Raw genomic sequence first — 3,473 nt, forward strand, 5'->3', positions numbered from 1 at the left:
AGCATCAACAGTTTCTACAACTGCTTGTTGACGCTGAGAAGCCCCTGTATAAAGGATGTCCTGACTTCACCAAGTTCTCTGCATTAGTACAACTACTCAACTTGAATTAAATATCATTGTCAAAAGATAACTCACTCCCACTTGCATCTTGAAAATCTTCATTTGACCCGAACATAACCAAACTAGCTTGATTGTCATTGCACAACAATCTTTGTGACCAATAAGTTCCTTCCATGTTAGATAACATAGCTTGTGACCCAGAAGAAGAAGATGGTTTGGTTCTAGAAGATTTATAAGCATCATTTCCATGTTTCCCGGAAGAACTTTGATCTTGATTTCTAGGACCAGTATACTCCTTCTTTGGTTTGTCACATTCTTTGGCATAATGTCCAAACTCTTGACAATTATAACACTTAACTTTCAATTTTAATTTGTCAAACCCAACCTTCTTGTTTAATGAGAGAAGATCTTTGCCAGTTCTTTACATGAACCTTTTCACCTTTCTAACAGTCATTGCCATATTCCATTTCAAATCCATGAGTTCCAAATCATCAAGATCGATTTGGTCATAATCTTCATCTGTTAATTCACTTGTGGCATTTTTACTACCAACTAGATTCTCATAAGAAGTCATGAAGGCACTCAAGAAGGCAAAATTTTGTTCAGATTCCTTCATATTCACACTTGGTGGTGTTGAAAACTGATTAGGAGTAGCCGAAGTTCCAGAATTACCCGAAGATCCAGAACCTCCAGCAGTATAGAAACAAGCACGTGGATCACTATAGGTTGTTGTGAGGTTTTCTTGTGCATTTTGACTGAGAAAGGCTATGATTGGAGCAATTTTCGAGCTTAAAGGCATGCTAACACCATAAAAGACAGGATCTTGACTCTCTTTAGAAGACTTTTGACATCTTAAGTCATACTCTCGAGCTTCTACTTTTTGCATAATTTCAGAAGCAGACAAATCTTCATTCTTGAAATAGTTATTCTCTTCAACACCATTAAAAATGTTGAGTAAGAACTTGGTAAAGCATTTTTGACTGTATCAATCTTATCAGATTCAGGTGGTTCAATCTTTAACTTATTCATTTCAACAATTAAATGATTGAAACGAGTTGTCATTTCTTCAACAGTTTCACCTTGGAGTAGATTAAAGTTTCTGAATTGAAACTTCAACACCACCTTTTTACTCTCCACAGTGTTACCTATACTTCTCATTCTGATGTGTGGAAACAAAGAAGCAGAAATCTTGATACTACCCACTTGATGAAATATGTTATCTGGTAAAGCCATGGTATGAGTCATATATATGCTTTAGTTTCAATCTCTAACGCCTTTTTCTCCTCTTGAGGATATTGTGAAATAGCCTTAGGGGTAAACCCGATAGTTTCATCTCCGATCATTGGTATCGTATACACCTCAACAAGACAATATGAACAGTCAGGATGAACAGAACCAAGCTGAGCACGAAAACGAGGTTCCCATTTAGCAAAGTCGCTAAATTTCATCAATCGAGGACACTTAGAATGAGATCCAATCTCATTATCCAATTGCAACATCTGTTGCATAAGTGCGTTTTGAGAAGCTAACGCATAAAAACCAGCCATCTTGATAAGTAACAACACAATCAAACTTCAAGGACTAAACTTGAAAATATGTTAACGAACTTGGAATAGTAAGTATAACGAACTACGAACAGTGTTTGTAACGAACTAAAATAACGAATCAATTATAACGAATTGAAGGTTATCTGAGTAGCAAACCAGAAACAGTGTCACACGAATTAGATTATAACGAACTATCAAACGAACTGAGTCAACGAATCAGGTCAAATTGACGAATCAGATTGACGAATTAGATTAACGAAACCAAATTCAAAGTAACGAATCACTAAGTCAACTTAACGAATCAAGTAACGAATCACTGATTCAAGGTAACAAATTAAGATAACAGATTGTCTACAGTTGATAGCGAATCAACTATAACGAATCAGCTTGTTATAAACAGTTATAACAAACTCCGACAACTTTTGCCACGTGGCAAAAGTTTGTTAGATAACAAGTTAACGAATCAGACCACGTGTCTGACGAATCAAATAACACGAATCAAAATGATGACGAACTAAGTAACGAATTATGATGACGAATTACGTAAAGATGATGAATCTTCAACAGATGATGAAGATATTCAAATCTTCATCATCATTTTTCCAGAAATTTGGAAAATGAAGTATAAACAAAACAAACAGATCCGTAATACACCTCCAATACAACACCAAATCACTCAAATAAGGTATCAAATTACTCGGAAAATCATTGCGAAACCAAATCGCAAAACATCATATATCAATTCACTCAAAACAAAATCCAATTTGACCAAAAACTCTCCCCTGTTTCGATCACAACCAGATACAAATCAAATCAACACAAATCCAATCCAACTTTCAATTCTAGTCAACCAAACTTTCCCAATACCTTAACAAACAACAATCCAACTTAATTCATTCCAAAACCAACCAGATAAACACTTAATTTTGATGAATTCAAACCGGATTTAAATAAAACCAAAATAACTTTAATATTACTTCAATTAACAAATTAGAAACACTAGATCAAGAGCAATTGAACCCCGAAAGCTCTGATACCACTTGAAAACATCAAGGATCTCAGATCTAAGATCCAAACACGATTAACAAAGATCTAGTTCATAGATTACTCTTATCGGTTAAAGGTTATACGTATAGATAGATTATATATATTATTAGTATTAGTTGTAATATGTTAAGTATATGAAGGATTGATCGAGAGAACAATTCGGCAGAGGTTCAATACGTTAAATTAATACTTAAATAAACAGAGGACGAACACCTCTATATATAGAAGATGGGTCTAGTTCGTTACACATTCCTTTACGAACTAGACTTCCACTTCGTTACACTACAATAATGAATAATAATAATTAACGAACTGCCCCCTAATTCGTTAAATATCCTTAACGAATTAGGAGGAAACTTAACTTAACATCTAGTTCGTTAAACATCCTTAACGAACTACACAATTCTTAACGAACTAACTTAATATAATAATAATTCTTTCATTAATAAATACAAAACACAAATACAAAGACTCGAGACGCAAAACCATGCACTAACAGATGGCATAGAATTTATCCTTCCATGTCCAAATACTATTGGATAATAGCGAGTCACTGTTGAGTAGTACTACTGGGTTTAACAAACCCCACCCAACGTTAAGCTCGACTGGAGGTCGAGTGGGTGTAATTTTGGCTAACACATTACCATGGTCGGGATAGACCTGGTGGCAAGGCACATGATAAACAGTCAGCTTCGGTGTCGAACACTTAGTAATACTTGCTTTATAGGCTAGCTACCTATAGATATATAATTGATTTAACACTATCTAGTAACGCAAAACGCAAAACGCAAATGTAAACGCTTTATTGATATAAACTTG

Source organism: Bidens hawaiensis, unplaced genomic scaffold, assembly GCF_021521415.1.
Source record: "Bidens hawaiensis isolate Kalapana, Puna unplaced genomic scaffold, B.hawaiensis_p1.1 tig00023416_1, whole genome shotgun sequence".
Classification (NCBI taxonomy): domain Eukaryota; kingdom Viridiplantae; phylum Streptophyta; class Magnoliopsida; order Asterales; family Asteraceae; genus Bidens; species Bidens hawaiensis.